The 16,876-nt window shown below is 40.8% G+C and overlaps 1 protein-coding gene across 1 annotated transcript in view; it reads left to right on the forward strand.

The window, feature by feature from the left end:
* Positions 1–16,876, forward strand: part of KIAA1958 (KIAA1958 ortholog) — a 114,965-nt gene that overhangs the window by 35,510 nt on the left and 62,579 nt on the right. The window lies entirely within an intron of this gene.

The following is a 16,876-nucleotide window of genomic DNA, read 5'->3' on the forward strand; positions in this document are numbered from 1 at the left end:
GAGGCTAGTGCTTTCTTTCTGTGGGGGGATAAGTAGGATTATTAATGGAATATAAAAGAATGGCATGGGGTGATTTAAAAGGGTTTTTTTTTTTTTTAATCCATTATGCCTTGATTACAGTACCTTACCCAGTATTTCTAATTGGCTCTAAATTTGGATGCAAATCTTTTCATATCCCGGCTCATCTCTAGGACAGCTTTCATGTTACTATTTTTTCATATAACTTCAAAGTCTTGTCTAGGAACTATATTAGGGACTTAAACTGCATATAATGTATTATGCACAGTTGGATACCAGTCTGTTCACAAATTAGTCTTCTTTCTTTATTTCTAGTATTTTTGCAAATCTGTTCTCTTTTGCAGTTTTTAAAAAATCTCTTCCAGGTTGGCATTTGAAAGGGCTAACCTTGTACATAAACTGCAGAACATGACCTGCATGATTCTGCCAGTATTCTAAAATTCATGATCATTATTCATAAACTGCAAGGTTAAAAGGTTTAAAAGACTGCTTAGAGTTTCACTAATGTTGAGAATTGAGTTTTTAAAAATTCTCTTGCTCGAATCAAAAACAGTTGTATGTAAAAATAAATACAATACATATTTAACTACCCCTAAATTCCAGTGGATAGCAATTTTCCCTTATGCAGAAGGGTTGCAAGTTCCTGCAATAGTTTTCATTTTCTGTAGAAACTTAACACTATATTTAGTATAATAGACGCTAAATTGCAACACAAAGCTGTGACCATACTGATGACATTTAAGATGAGCATTTGTCTATATTAAGAAAATTTACACTGGTTACCCTTGTGCAAATTTCCTTATTTGTAGACAATTGTATTGTAGTCAGAGAAATCCTACAAGTCAAAAAGACAAACCAACAATGAAAAAGTAAAATCTCTCAGAGAGAAATGGTACTTTCACTTATGTATCAGCAACTGCACTGGCTTTGCATAGTTCATGTAGTCTAGTAAAAGTACTAAGAGCGTAAGCATTCCATGAGAGTAGAATTTGCCCTTCGGTATTTTGTGTGTATATTGATAATAGCATTCTTTTACATTTTCACAAACTTAAGTATGGACTTTCACTTTAGAGGCAAATGTTCTGGAAAAGAGAAAGACAAGGGAGAAACATCTCCCTTACAGGCTGTGAAACTGATCCTTCTTATCGCATTCACGTGAAACTAAAGATGACATACACTGTGGATTGTGGACTCAGACAATGATAAAATTTTAAAATCTTTCAAGTGTGTATCACATTTTCATCATTTGTGGATGGCCATTATGCACAGGCTGTGGCAAACGTTGACAACTTTGAAACAGATAACGTGTAGCTTTATGTTCGGCTCACACTGAAAAATTGTTTATATAAAAAAGAATTCAAGAGCAAATTAAAAAAAAAAAAGCTTTAATTCACAAAACCCCTTTTTGCTAGCTACATTTTTTTTTTTTTTAGAAAGTTTAAGGAATTACATTTATTTTCAACATACTGCTCAGTGCTGATTTTACAGATAACATTTTAAAAATCCAAAATACCCATAGGTGAGCTTAGTACTAGTGGAAATGAAAGATTAATAGGACTGGTTTGAGGCTACCACAGAGTTCCCTACCCTCCTTGGCAACATGCTTCCATTCTGACATACAACATCATTTCAGTCCTGGCACTCCCTTGCCTGTGACTGTGAGTTGCACTATATTATACGTTGGTTTCTCCATCGTATTTGCAAAAACCCAAGCTCTTTTATGCAGGGTTGATAACCATCTGTCAAAGATGATGCTGGCCTTGAACCTCTTGACCGAGTCCTGTCAACAAACCCTGTAAGCCCTGGTCTACATTACACTTAGGTTGACATAAAGCAGCTTATGTTGACCTAACAAGATTATTATACAGAGGTTTTATCCAAACATTCACTCAGCAGCCTTTGATACATCTGTTTAGAGTCGCCAGATTGTTAGCTTCCAAAGTCCCTTTAGGGTATGTCTACACAGCATCTGAGAAGGTGCTTCCCAGCGTGGGTAGACAGATACACCTTAGCTCTGCTTGAGTTAGTGCACTAAAAATAACGATGCGGTCACCACCACACCCTCTCGGTATGTTGTATTCAAACGGCTAGCCTGACTGCTGCCACTTATGCTGCCTCGGTCACACTGCTAGGCACTAGTTCGAACAGGTCTACCTGAGCTGGGAATTGCACCCCCCTGCTGCTGGGTAGATGCACCCCTTCTTTAGAAGAGGCAGTGTGGGGTTTAACGTATGCTGGCTGATCAGATTTCCAGTCTAGATGGGAAACCTTTTTCTCATTAACCAATTTTTCCTATCAGCCCCTTTCAAAACCACCTGACTTTTCATTCTCTGCATGTGTCATGGCCGTTTCCCATGCTCTGGAAATGCTTGAACATCTTATAGTCTTTAAGAACAGAGGGACCATCATGATCATCTAGTCTGACCTCCTGCAGGTTGCAGGCCATAGAACCTCACCCATCCAATCCTGTAATAGACTCCAGACCTCTGCCTGAGTTACTGAAGTCCTCAAAGCATGATTTAAAGCCTTCAAGCTACAGCGAATCCACCATTTACACTAGTTTAAACATGCAAGAGACCTGTGCCCCACACTGCAGAGGAAAGCAAAACCGGCCCCGGGTCTCTGTGAATCTGACTTGGGGGAAAATTCCTTCCTGACCCCAAATATGGTGCTCACTTGGCCCCTGAGCATGTGGGCAAAACCCACCAGCCAGACACCTGGGAAAGAATTCTCTGTAGTAACTCAGAGCCCTCCCCATCTAGTGTCCCATCACTGGCCATTGGAGATATTTGCTGCTAGCCGTTGCTGATCAGCTAAGTGCCATTGTAGTCAGTCTCATCAGACCATCCCCTCCATAAACATATTGAGCTTAGTCTTGAAGTCAGTTAGATTTTTTGCCCTCACTGTTCCCCTTGGAAGGCTGTTCCAGAACTTCATCCCTCTGATGGTTAGAAACCTTCACCTAATTTCAAGCCTAAACTTGTTGATGGCCCGTTTTATATCCATTTGTTCTTGTGTCCACATAACTTCTCTCCCTCCCTGGTATTGCTCTTTATAAATATATCACAGGGATAATCATATCTTACCTCTGCCCTCTTTTGGTTAGGCTAAACAAGCCAAGATCTTTGAGTTTCCTCTCATAAGGTAGGTTATTCATTCCTTGGATCATCGTAGGAGCCCTTCTCTGCACCTGGTCTAGTTTGAATTCATCTTTCTTAAATATGGGATATTTGCACACAGTATTCCACACCAGTCCCTTGTACAATCGTACTAACACTTCCCTGTCTCTACTGGAAATATCTTGCTTGATGCATCCTAGGACTGCATTGGCCTTTTTCACAGCTGCATCACAGTGGAGGCTCATATTCATCCTGTGATCAAGCAATATACCCAAATCTTTCTCCTTCTCCGTTGCTTACAACTGATAAGTCCCCAGCTTATAGCAAAAATTCTTGTTGTTAGTCTGTAAGTGCATAACCTTGCACTTTGCACTATTAAATTGCATTCCATTTCTATTACTCCAGTTTTCAAGGTTGTCCAGATTTTCTAGTATGATATTCTGGTCCTCCTCTGTATTGGCAATTGCTCCCAACTTTGTGTCATCCACAAATTCTATTAGCACACTCCCACTTTTTGTGCCTAGATCATTAATAAAAATGTTAAATAAGACTGGTCACAAGACCAATCCCTGAGGAACTCCACTAGTGACCTCCCTTCAGCCTGATAGTTCACCTGTCAGTCTGACCTGTTGTAGTCTCTCCTTTGACCAGTTCCTTATCCAATTTTCAGTTCTCATATCAATCTCCATCTTCTCCAATTTACCTAATAATTTCCCATGTGGAACTATATCAAATGCCTTACTGAAATCTGGGTAGTTTAGCTCTACTGCATTTCCTTTGTCTAGAAAATCAGTTATCTTCTCTTTCAATTGGTCACTTCTTTCCTTGATCTTTCTCCAGTGCTGACAGCACTTTCTTCCCTATCACCCTGCCATCTTTTTTACACCACACACCTGTTGGACAAGGTTTTGCAATGTCTTTAATGCTGGCCAAGACCAATTTTTCCCCTTTTATTACAAAGCCCAGGTTTCCTGTTGCAAATGAGACATCAGATGCTCTAACAAAGTCCACCGCACTTTCTGGGGTTCTCTATTTATTTTAGACTCTTAATAGAACAAATTTTGAAAAAAGCAAGCAAACAAAGCAACACAAAAATTCCAAAACACCCACCACCGGGCTGTCTACCTCGTCTTGCAGGTCTGATGTTTCTGTAGTAATCTTTAACAGAAGCAGTTATGAGACCCCTGCCATCCGCAAAATTGCAAATAGTCCAAAGCATAGAATAATCACTCCTCGCAACTATATGAACTAGAGTCCTTACTGAGAGCTCACTGGCCGGTCTGTGAGCCCACAGACCCTCTTCCCAAGGAGGATCAATATTTCCTGGTTGGTTAATTTGCAGCATTATGAGGGTCTTCTACCAAACAAACTAACTTGCTGAACCCTTGTTGGTCCTAGATAACCCTAGCAATGGAGCCTGGCATAGCAGGGTTTCTTTCCAGGGAGTTTCTTCCAGTTTGGAGTGGGTTTTTTTTTTTTTTCCAGTCCAGAAGTGTCATTTTTCTTGCACCATGACACACCTCTAAAGCTAGGTGTGAGCCCAGACTGCATTTTCACAGATTGCTTAGAAACCTCTGAAAGGGGTTTGAAAGGTGACCGCCTTATCTAGCGAAGAGACGCCATTTTACAAAGTGGTGTCATATGCACATGCTGAATTCTTCAGTGAAGTGTTGTTGGAGATGGACTTCAACAAACCACCAGTGTATTTCTCCTTATCTGAATTTTGAGGCAAAAGGATTCTGCTTACTACATGGAATAGATGAATTCCTTTAGAAATATCATTTATTTATTGTTGTGGATGTCCACACAAGAAGTCACTATGGTTCCATGAAAACTGTACCAGGGTGGTTATTTAAATGGATATTTTCTTGTCTATCTTGGGTAAAGTTGATTCAATCAGACAAGTGACAGGAAGAGTAATAAGACCAGGCCAGTTCACAAATTGAGATTTGTGAATTAGCCATTTGGGGCCTGATCCAAATAAAATTAATGGAAAGACTCCTGTTGACTTCAGTGGGCTTTGGATCAGGGCCCATATGAAAATTAGGAGTCTTAACTACCTTTGGGCCTCTGGGCCCAGATCCTTAGAGATTATGTTAGTGAATTTTACTTCTGGTAATTTGGCTATGCCACCACAGCTGTTTGTAACTGACTACATAATTACCACTCTTTCAGTCTGTGGGAAGATTGTTTAACACAAAAGGCTCTACTGTACCTCAGGAAACCTGAGCCATACTGAAGGAGACATTAAAAAATGCACAGATTAGACTGTAGTAGCTGAGGGCACAAGGCCTAATTCTGATCTCTCAGCACTGCGAAACTTCATTGACTTCAGTGGAATTAAACCTGGTTTACAAAGGACCAAATTCATCTGTTTTGTAACTACATTGGCTTCCATGGACTTATACCAGGAATGGATTTTGTCCCCTCCCTCCAGAGACACTAGTGGGAGTATGATGAACAGCAGCACTTGCTACATCTTTGCCAGTCCTAGCATATATATATATATATAGATAGATAGATATATATAGGGAGGATGGTGCTATGGCAAAGGGATGAGCCAGTCATATGGGCTCTCCTTGTTCTTGCACTTTGGTTTGGTTTCAGATTGTATGGAAGAAATGGGATGGGGAAAGTACATCATCTTTGGTGGTTAAATGCAGGAGTTTAGTTAGATTGGCTGGTGGTTGGTACTTTTTCCTGGAAGCTGCTATCTTATACTGCAGAATTTAAGATCACTTTCTTTCTTTGCTTTCTTTTTTAAGAGTAGTCTCTCTAGCCTTTATGGCACCAAAATTCTTCAAAATCTGAAGCGTGTAAACTGATAGCTGGAGACAGCCTGGCAATATCTTAGAGAGGTGTGAAGTGACCATAGTCATCTCAGTTGGCTCTATTGGAACGTCTTCTTGTTTTGGAATTTCAAGTATGCAGAGCTCTGCTCTGCATCCTAGTTTGTGGGTGGAACTCAAGAGTACCGCTGTTTCATCCCCACTCCCAAATTCAACCTCTGTTTAAACATGAACTGAAAAACTGTTACATAGTAAGACCAGAAATGGTTAATGATATTACCAAGACTTAGAAGGTCACATTTTCAATATTCGGCATCTAAACTGTAACCAGAAATAAGCAAGCACATTCACTAAACACACAACTGCATTCACTAACGATATGTGTGTGCACAAGAACAATACCTATTTTGTAAATGGGTTTTTGTGATGGGATCCCCGGGCTACAACCTGGAACTGGGGTACTGCATTGTCCTCTTAAATCTCCAGCCTGGGCTGTCTCTCACAATGCCTTGCCAGTGACAAGCAGCAAACCCCGCCAGGCGCTGTTATCACCTAGCACAATGGTATGTGGAGCTCCACACCCAGCTCAATTGCGTGAATGCTGGCAGAGCCACTCACAAATCATACAGAGAAAGGCACCCGTCAGTTCCTGACCAGTGTAAGTTTATTACCCAGTCTACCCTCTCCCCTCCCCCCGAAGTAATCTGAGCTAAGATTTTCTAAGCACTTCAAACAAAATACACTGTTTTAGATAAAATATAGAACAGATTTATTAACTACAGAAAGATAGCGTTTAAGTGATTATAAGTGGTAGGCATAAAAAGTCAGAGATCGTTACCAAACAAAATAAAAGATAGACTCTCAATCTAAATCTTTAACCTCATTATACTAGACAGTATTTTGATCAAGCAGTTTTCTCACCCCACTGGATGTTACAGTTCTTAATACACACTCTTCTCCCTCAAGTCTGTGACCAGTCCCCTCAGTTGAAGTCTTCTTCTTCCCAGCATTCATGTTGCTTCCAGCATAGATGGGAGAGGAGAAAGGCCGAAGCATGATGCCACTGTCCCCTATTTTATATTCTTAGTCCATGTGCCTGGAAGACACTAGCCCAGACAAGTCCTGATGGGCTTTGCTGAGTCACAGGGTTGAGTAATCCCCATTCTGTGGTGCTTGGGCAACTGTCATTGAATTGTAAATCCCTTGATTACAGTCCCCTAATGATTAATAGTCGACGAACAGCCTCTTGGGAGTGGTTCACCACCTAGCAGTAAAGACTATCAAACTTACAACATATTTCAGTAACAACCATACAGCAAAATCTCATAACTTCATGCACACTAACAATATGCATATTTGGACCGAACAATGGGTTTCAGCAGATCATGACCTTTCCTATGATATCTTACATGGCGTGCTTTGTATGAAATATATCATGATTATATATGAATGACGAATATGAGGGTTACAAGGTGCTGCTTTGAGGTACAGTGTGTCACAGTTTTATGCATGCATTTCCCTGTATGCATGATTTTTAGGTACATTGAAATGCTCACGTACTAGTGTGATAGGTGCAGTATAGGGATCTAGACAAATAGGCTAAATTTCCTGAGTACCGTAAGTGGATGCAAAAACTCTGAACATGGTGGATTGTAAGTAGAGGAAGAAAAGATTTCCATATTAGGTCCCTCTTCCCACTCTCATCTTTGCTGAGGCATCATAGTTACACATGGGATTGCCTGGGCCCTTCTGGTAACATTCGCTTGGTTAGAACATCTTGAATAGAGGGCCCTTAGCTCTGGAATGCACCTGGTAACATTCAGGGCCTGGTGCAAAGTCCGTTTCTGTTCTGAGGATTGCAGTGAGAAATGTCCATCTTGAGGAAGTCCATTAAGTTATGTAAATGCATCTAGAAGACGTTTGAAGGGCCCATTCAATAAATATAAAGTTAAATAATGAGGAACGTTGTGTTTGGTTGCAGTTTCCAGTCTACACTTATGTTTTGTTAATGATCTGAGAGCTCTGTGTTTTTAAAAAATCAGTCTTAAAATCTTACAGTTTAACACCAAACATTTCTTATCATTCAAAAACTTGTATTAGCTTTTATATTCCTGCCTGGATCCCACAAACCTTTGTGTAGTGTGCAGCAGGGTGCACAAAGATTTTGTGTGTTAGCTTGAGGCAGCAGGGTATATATGGGTGACAGTAAAGCTAAGCACTGTGGGCTTGATTTCCAGAGCATCTACAGTCACTGAAATCAATAAGAGCTCTGGGTGCTCAGCTGCTTTGCAAATCAGTCCATAATTACAGACCCCCAAACGGAGCAGTAGAAAGTCCGAAGACCCTTCCATGCCTGTCCCTTATGGGCAGATTCCGCCACCATTACTGTAAGTAGTCACTGCGCATTCCCATTCATTTCAGTAGCCCTGCTTGAGGAGACAGGTACCATCTGACATGAGTAAGGGGGGCAGAATCCGATCTATACTCCTGGGAACACAGTGGAAGGAACTAGCTGATAGTCTTGGGATGGGAACACAAAACTGAAGGTTGGTGGGGCAAAGGTGGAGGATGGGCATGTCTGAGGAGTCATAGATTTATATACAAACTTTGACATGCAAATAAGGGAGGGATTATCTCACCCACTAGGGCCCAGCTGGGGGCGAATTCCCTAGGGCAGCCATTGTGAGGGACAGTTGTTCGCTGCCTTAGTCAATACCCTTCGCAACAGCAGCATGGGGCAGGTTCAAGGCCTAAATAGCTGACGTTGTTTCAGTGTGAACGGAGTGAAGTGATGATAGCCACTTAGAAATAAACACAGCAGCAACAGCATCATTGCATAACGTTTTTAATTAGGGGAAAAAAATTCTCCAGGCAGTTCTGTTAGTGGTTTGTAGAGCGTTCCATTTTGTGAAAGATACCAAATGCTTTTGAGCTAATAACCTGGTGGTATTCTTTAACGTCAAAATAAATCCTCTTCTTTCTCAGCTGGCTAAAGGAATCTCCTCAGTAAAACAGTTTGCTGCCTGTTAAGCACTTGTGCTGGCAGCTGTAGTTGAAACCATGCCATACTTGGCAGCGAAAGAATCTTCCCTGAAGACATGCCATCAGTTGAGGAATAACTGTAGGCCCATGGAAAAGGAGTGGCAGAGGGCCATGATATTTTAATGAATGGAAAACTATATTGCCCATTAAGATGTGCCACTTTCTAACATCACATTCTGGGAAAAAAGAATTCTTAGTGCCATTTAATATATCAGTTACTAGTATTATTATTGTTGTTCATGTTATGTGAAATCCTGGCCCCACTGGAGTAAACTCCCCTTGACCTCAGCAGGGCAGGGATTTTATCCTGTATATTTAGACATATCTGTAAAAATGAAAACGCTTGCTACCCAAAATGATTTGATAGACACAAAAAATTGGGTCTACTTACTTATCCTCACTTGTGGATTTCTATGTGGGTTTTTTCTTTTTAAGCATCATTTACTTGTAAATAACTTCTTGTGGCACTGTTAAAAACATTAACAAATAATACAGGATTCCATAATATGTAGGGGCTATGTGGATTTGTTAAGGAGACATGCCACTTTCTATTTCTAGGCTGCTGGTTGGACTCCACACCAGGCTGGTAGGGAATAGTGACTAATTATTAGTCTTGTAGGGGAATCTCTTGTAGTTCAAGGGCTCAGAAACTTGTCAAACTATTTTTGAGATTTGCAAAAACTGGCCTGAATCTGTGTCCCTTTTCCCTGTAATTTAAACCTTTTATTTCTCCTAGAGACAGTTGCCCCCCCCCCCCCCCCAAAAAAAAAAAAAGAAAAAGAAAAAAAGGCTTTTGGATTAAGAAGAGTCATGTGCTAGATAGAAAATTGCCCTTTACTCCAACATTGGGGTGGCACAACTCAGTGTCTTACACACGGTCTATATAGTGTAACTATTTTAATAAGTTTTTCTCTCTCCTCTCTGCTTCTCTCTGCATAGTCTCTCTCTTAAGCAGACTGTAAATGCAGTAATATTTGAGTTTGAATTCAACTTTCAAACCCGTAATGTCTCAGTGGGTTTGAAATTAGAGAAAATTAGTTCACCCAGCCCTAGTCATTACTAGCTGATGACTGACTGGTGGCCTGTGTGAAATGACTGCTACTGGTGGTCACTTCAGGATGTGGGCTGAGAGAGCACTATGGGGAAATTTGCACAGCAGCTGCCCTGTTCTGCAGATAAGCAGAAGGAGGCTTCTATGGCTGTCAATTTCAGTAGTTCTACAAGGATTACGAATTTCACTTAAGAAAATAAACAAGCTGGTAAAATAATACATGTGGCCAAAACTTTTAATTGGCTACAAGTTTATATAACACCAGTAAAACTGCTAGTTTAAAAGTTGAGAGCTTTGTGGGTTAAGGGCTTGGATTTCTCTCTTTATAAGTATAAAAATAAAAGAAACTTGCAAATGGAATTGCTGCTTCCCTTCTCATTGGTGATAGAATAACATCCCAGTGGTAGCCACAGCATTTGCTCACATGGAACAGTCATATTAAGGAAGCATTTATGTATTTCAAGCTGCTGCTTAGTGTGATTCAGCAGCTGGAAATGAAGAGGCGTGCCAGCATCATGTGACCAACCAGCAAGTGTTCAGCAGACCATGGTTTTAGACCCACTGATGTAGGGGTTAATAGAGAATCGCCAATCCCAAGTGTTAAAAAATCATGAGGTAGGCCCCAAATATCATGAGATTGGTTTAAAAATCATGAATTTTTATTTTAAAGAAGAAATGTGAGGGCGTCTTCTTGTTTGCTTTCTGATGTTTGAGCCATTGGGTTCATGTTTTCAAGCTTTTCACTGCAACCAGAAAGGTTAGAAACTTACCGTATTTATTTGAATGAAAGCTGGTTTTTAAGTCATAACATAACTCCAGGAACTTGGGCTGTAAGCAAAACACCAAATATCGTAAGTCTCATGATAAATTTCTGCAAGATGGGAACAGAGTTAATATAACCATGGGCCACACTGTTCTCTTTTGCACAAATCCATGACGAAGGCTCTGAAGTGCAAAAAGATATGCCAGAAGTGCTCGTGGATATTGTTGTGATGTACAGGCTGCTTAGCATGAGTCAGTGCTGGTCTGGACAGAGTTAGCCTTCAGAGGAAATCCATTCTTATCTTCCGTTGCTTTGTGAGGACAAAGTGTTGCATACTGCTGCAGTTTCCTATATCCTGGGAACCAAACACCGTTTCCCCAGGTCATGCCTCAGTCATATACGTGTTGTGGAGGGCCCTAGTGGTGCCGTATGGCATAATACCAATGGCTGCACTTTACCTCATGTATTCACAGATATATCCAGTTCTGTGCATAGTTCCTGGGCCTCTTCACTGCCTCCTGTTCCTTGCCAGCAAGTCTCCTGTGGAGCTGGGATCCCATCGGTTTCCTTGATGCCTGCAGAACCCGCTCATGGGGTGATTTCAGAGCAAGGAAGGGGAACCTTGCCTAAGCCAATGCTGATCTAAATAGAGGCAGAATAAAGGGTGGATGTTGCTGTTTCCCTGTCACTGTCCTTTCCAGCCTCTGGCCGATTCATTCCTCACCTGTCAATCCTGAACCCCACAAACCACCACTGGAAGAACTTGTAGCGATCCAAGAGGAAAGGGAAATGATGCAATGTAGGTGGCACTCTCTCTTTCCCTCCCCCCTCTTTACCACTCCCTTTCCTAGACCCCCTGGTATTCATTCCCTCTATTCAGGCAGAGGAGACAGGTTGGTACATGGCTGTCACCTATGTCAAATGCATGGTGTAGGTCAGTGAGGGAGGGACTCCAGTCAGACTGGTTACTGATACTGGGACTAGCTGTTGGACATTGCTTACACCAGTGTACCATCTAGGAGAGAGCACTTTGGGGTGGCTTCCTGCCATTCTTTGGGTTGTCAGAACTCAGGAGTTTTGCCGGCATGAAACCACCTGACCTGTTCCTATGTTGTACTAGGAAAGAGGGATTGTAAGAGATCCCTTTGCTATTATTTAAAATAGTTTGGTCATTAAGTGTCTACTGTGAAAAGAAACGTTCTTGGTTACAGCCAGTCACTTTCCACGGTTGTACAATCAGATGATGACTTATCGGATGTCTCCCTTTGCCTCGAGGGAAGGGGTTTGCAACCTTAACACTGGCGAGCAGAGGCTCATGGTGCATAGTGAAGTAAAAGTCTGCAATAATCACCCTAGCAGCTGGTAGTAAATGAGGATAAAAAAAGCTTAATATGTCGACCCATGTTGAGATCAAGTCTGAGTCTTAATTTAGGGTCCAGATTACTGCACTGAATTTTCAGCACCTAGAGATGACTCACACAGGATTAGACGTTGCTGGACTCTAATCAGCAGAAAATCCCCCTAGAATAGTAAAGCGTTGCAGTTTTTAATGCAGTTAAGATACCAGCATTATTCGTATTGGAGGCTTCGCTCAGTTTTGCTAGTTTACTGTGTGATTTCCAAGTACTCATGTGAGTAAGCTGTAAAGCATGAGTCATCTTATTGAATCCTGCCAGTTAGATAGAGAGACTTAAACAACCTTCGCAATGTGATTTAGCAAGTAAGACTGGTCTGCCAGCCAGCACAGAGCAGCCTGAATGAATGGAAAACCTGCCCCTTTGGGAAGAGTTCCAGAGGGGTAGCCGTGTTAGTCTGTATACAGCAGAAACAACGAGAGTCCCGTAGCACCTTAAAGACTAACACATTTCTGGGGGCATCAGCTTTCGCGGGCTGCAACCCACTTCGTCAGATGCATGAAGTGGAAATCATTTCCCTTTGCTGAGACAGAAGAAATAGGTTTGGCCCAGGGTGGTAGGAGAAGTGATTTTTCTGTAGACTACTGCAATCTCAGGAGTGCTGTAGTCCTTACTGTTTCTGCACCTTCAGTTTGCAGGAGGCTGTGGCCAATGGGTCTGCAACATCGTGGCTTCATCAGACTCATACTCAGTCTTTTCTAGTTTGGTTCCACTCTGCGAAAGTGGCCCTGTGAGGTCCCATATTTGCCTCCCATAATAATTTCTGTATCAAATGCACTTAATTTATGAGTAAAAAGATGTTTCCTTTGGACGTCCAGCCCTGCAAACACAACCTGGGGTCTCAGGGTCAAGCTGGGTTCTTTCCATCTTGTGCGTTGTCACCAGATATAAAGGTTCTGCCAGCCAAATTGAGCCTTCAACTGCATCTGTGCAATAGTGTTGCCCTCCAGTTACGCCCATAGCAATATCGCAAGCCTGTGCTGGTCAGAGGATTTGCACAGGGGTAGCTGATTAGAACTGACTGAACAATCCTTCTGATGATGTGTAAACAGAGTCTGCAGTGCAGCTCATTCCGCTTACCTGTCTGCAGTGCTAACAGGAGCCAAAGGTAGCATGCCTATGCTTATTTCTATCAATGAAGTGAGCAGACAAAATTCTGAGATTGGTTGAGTAAGAAGGTGACACTTTTACATACTTGCTTTGCACAGTAAAATGACTTTTAAGCCTCCCTGCATGGGGAAGCACGGGGGGCCCTTGTGGAGCCGGTCTACACAGTACACAGGGTCACAGGCACTCTGCAAGAGTTTCTCAGGTCCTGTTCTGTGGAGAAACACTGATTCCACTGCATCTGGGGTTTTCAGGAGCCCTGGAGGAGGGCACAGGTCCTGTTTGTTAGTGTGTAAAAAGGGAGGAGAGTTGGAAGAGCAATCGTCTGATGTCCTGAGCTGTACTTTCAGTAGGTTGTCTTTGCTTCCTTCTTAGATATATATATTTTGAATCAACTTTCTCCAAAAGACAATTCCCTGCTACGGTGCCAGTGAAACATATATGGCCTGAAATGTCAAGAATTTGTGTGTACTCTCTAATGGAAATACCAATAACTACCTTAAAAAAAAAAAAAAAAAAAGAAGAAGTACAGATGTGTAATATAAATATTATGGTGTAAAGGGCCTTATGATACAAATTCTTCATCCTGGGCATAGGATTTACTAGCTTGAGTAGTGCCATTGAAAACAATGAGGTTACTCAAGTGAATATGCCCTGAGCCTGGCAGGTTTTTCATGATCAGGCCATTAATTTTATTTATTATTCTGCATATAAGTCCCAATCCTGCAAAGACCTCTGGGTGAGCACTGGGTGTTGTACGCACAAAGCTCATTGTGGCATCAGGCCACAGTTTGCTGGGGATAAAAGATGCTATATTATAAAAATGGTATTCTGGTATGGTTTGAGCTGTTAAATTGGAGCCAGCCTTTTCCAAATGATAAAATATACTTGACGCTTACCTCGTTTTTTAGGAAATATTTTGGTTTTGAGGCACACAAGGAGTAGCCAAGTATTCACCTGTTGATTTTGCTGGGTTAAATGTCAATTACAATATAGTTGTCTTTGAGCAATATTTTTATTATTTTTGCCTTTAAAATATTTGTGTGGGTATGGGTAGAGATGTGGGACATACACTGAGAATGAGCTACACATTAAATTGGTTTTAAGAAACCATATAAGGCATGATTTTCAAACATGCAAAACACTCATGACCAACTGAAATCAACAGGAGCTGCTTGTGCTCAGCATCTCTCAAAAGGCAAGCCGATTATGTTCAAAAAGCACCAGAAGGGAAAAGTAGGGGCCGGCCATCCTGCCCACTAGAGAGTCCTGACTATATTTAAGTGGCTCAGGAAGTCAATGGAGTTACACCAGGTGTGAGTGAGAAGTGAATCAGGTCCGTGTATCTCTTCTTCTGCAGTGTGATAATGTCACTGGTATATTCTGATTAAGTGACCTGTGGGAAGGTAGCAGATAGCAAATTAGAGAGATACTCTGGAGAACATAAACATAAAATTATTCTCGATTATCTTAGAAGAACAATAACTCAGAACATTTCAATTCAATTTTGTGTTAAATGAAAGTGAAATTTCAAGTTATGTGAGTTCCTTCTTGGTAAACCTTTCTTGAAGTTTAAATAGCCTTTAGTTTAAAAGTAAGACTGTAAAAAAGGATGCTGTCAAGTTAGCTTTTTAAGGGTGTAAATTTTTTAGAAAGTGTTTTCAAACTTACATGCTTCTTTTCAGAATTCTTTGCTTTAGTGAACGTTCTAAGTATCGCAGTAGTTTGACTGGATTTGCCATATAACTGCTGTTATGTTATTAAAGCAGTTGTTGTAGCTGTCGGTCCCAAGATATTAGGGTGAGGTTGGTCCAATAAAAGATATCACTTCACCCACCTTTTCACTCTAATGATTAAAGCAGGGCAATGGTTAAAAGGCTCCTTGGTAATCCTGTAACTCTTGCTGTTAGGAGAGGTAAAACTGCAGTGCTGAAAGAGCCGACGTACTCATTATTTTCCAGCGAGTTAAAGCAGAACCCTGTGTTTAATTCCTGGCTCTGCCATAGACTTCTGGTGTGATTTTAGGCAAATCACATAAGGTGAAATCCTGACATAATTGAAGTCAAAGGGAGTTTTGTCACTGACTTAACTAAGACCAGGATTTCACCCACGGTCTCTCGGAACCTCAGATGGGGATAACAATACTTTTCCACGTCACTGGCATATTACGAGGCTAATTACAGTAAGGATTATGAGGCAGTCAGATATTACGATAGATGGAGTTTGTGTAAGAATCTAGATAGATTAGATCATCTGACTCTATCTTGAAGTGAGGGTTGTTTTTTATGTTTTTGTTTTGTTTTTATGTTGTTAATCTAGAGTTGCGTTGAATATTTGACTAACTGGACCTCATTTCTGTCTCTGGCCAAAGAAGATTTTTGTTGCTTAATTAAAAGTGGAAAGGCTTGGATAAAAAGATAATGAACATTGACTATTGTTTATACAGTCCAAAGTAGAGTTCACAAATACTGCAACTCCAATAACAAATGAATGTTCATTTGTATTTTTAAGTGAATTTGTTTTAATTGATTTTGTTAATTGTAACCATTCTGGTGAACAAGTTTACTGGCAGCAATGCAAAGGTATTTGCTGAAACACTGAACTTTATGCAGACATTGGATGCTAGCTGGGAATGCGTATTTTGAATTGAAATCTTGATTCTAAATATTAAATTCATCCAGTCAGAAAACAGAAACATAACATACCATTATCTAATTGTATAATGAAAAACTAACTACTAGAGCTTCAGTATCAAAATGCTTGCAACAAACTGCTCAGAAAAAATACTACAGTCCAAAAACTAAGTATAGAAATTACTTGTGAACAGTTTCTATGCTTCTAACTCAGTTATGTTCCATTTCCGTGCTTTTCTTTAACATATCTATGCCAGCATTGTACAGCTCTGAATTTACCTCTCCTTTATTGAATCCTTTTGTTTGCTTAAGTGAATGAAGCATCTTTCCCATCTCTGATTATCTCTCTTCTGACCGTGCGAGATGCAAGGGGTCAAGAAACCATTATAAAATCTATTAACAGTTCAATGCTTGCTTAGCCAGACGTAAACTCTGGTGCAGTCCCCAGCAGACTTTGGGTTTGATCCTGCAAGGTGTTTAGCATCCTCAATTCCCAATGAAGCCAATAGGAGTTGAGGGTTCTCACCCTCTTGTGAGATGAGATTTTTGTTGGTAAGCTAACTTTATCTGAAAGATGGAACATGAGCAGGACATGAGGTTTAGGGCAAGACAAAGACTGAAAATTCAACAATTTCTTTGTCCTCTGCGTGGAATGCCATAAATTATACTTTTCCAGTATTTATTAACTTGGCTCCAGCTTTCAATGCCTCTTGTTATGGATTTCTAGATACACATTATTGTGAAAGGGACAAATGCTGTGTTGATACCAATGGAATCAAGATTTGGCTCTATGAACTTGGAAGGTTTGATAAAGCAACAGAAGTTTTAGTTCTCAAGATTCAGCAGAATCACTATTCTAGACAGCTTGAAGCTAATTGAAAACTTGGACTATTAGCCTCTGGACACTTAGCTGCTACCAATAGTCAGGTGGAAGATGAC

This window comes from Emydura macquarii, unplaced genomic scaffold (genome assembly GCF_026122565.2).
Source record: "Emydura macquarii macquarii isolate MOO-44397 ecotype Brisbane River unplaced genomic scaffold, CSIRO-AGI_Emac_v2 contig_1451, whole genome shotgun sequence".
NCBI lineage: Eukaryota > Metazoa > Chordata > Testudines > Chelidae > Emydura > Emydura macquarii.